A 733-nucleotide genomic window follows, 5' to 3' on the forward strand; every position below is an offset into this window, starting at 1 on the left:
ATGAATCTAAATATTGAGGAAAGCAATAATTGGGGTGATCTTTGCCCAATATTTATGTGAATAGGATAAAAAAAAGTAAAGCAATCTTTTTTTGTATAAAGCCTGGGACGTGGGCACCATTTACAATGCATAATCTGTGTTGGCCAAGGGTAGGAAATGGATGACACCGGCTGATAAGATTTTAGTAATATGCAGCACCATCAGGTTTTTGTGCCTCTGGAAACAGTGCTGTTTCTTGGAAGTTAGGGGTGTACCAGGGTAGGTATAAGTTACGTTTGTACTGTTCTAAATAACACTTTCTATCAATCCAGGCTGTGTGATGATAACTTCTGTAGTCCAAGAGGACCAGTGGTGTCCTTGCCCTTCTGGTCCATAACAGGGTGATACCAAAGAGTTGGTGACCAAGAGGACAGGAAGAAGAGTAAGTGCTCCATAAAATCTGCTGACATCTATTATCTACCTGCTTAATTCTTTTAGTTAAATCTACATTCATCACTGCTCATTTTTTTTATTTTCAGCCCTTTTAGTCTGGGGATGAAGGGTGCATAGAGGGCAACCTAACTTCTTTGCTTTAAAGTAGAATTTTAGACAGTGCCCTAAATGATTATTGAACTATTTATTTCCCCTAGCTTATTTTTCTAGAGGTAAGTAGAAAGTGCAACCTACATTAGCAGGTGAACAGAATATGGTCTGGCACTCCTAAGTCTTTATGTGAACTTGGTTGAATGTGGTG

This window comes from Pyxicephalus adspersus, chromosome 12, assembly GCF_032062135.1.
Source record: "Pyxicephalus adspersus chromosome 12, UCB_Pads_2.0, whole genome shotgun sequence".
In the NCBI taxonomy this organism is placed as follows: Eukaryota; Metazoa; Chordata; class Amphibia; order Anura; family Pyxicephalidae; genus Pyxicephalus; species Pyxicephalus adspersus.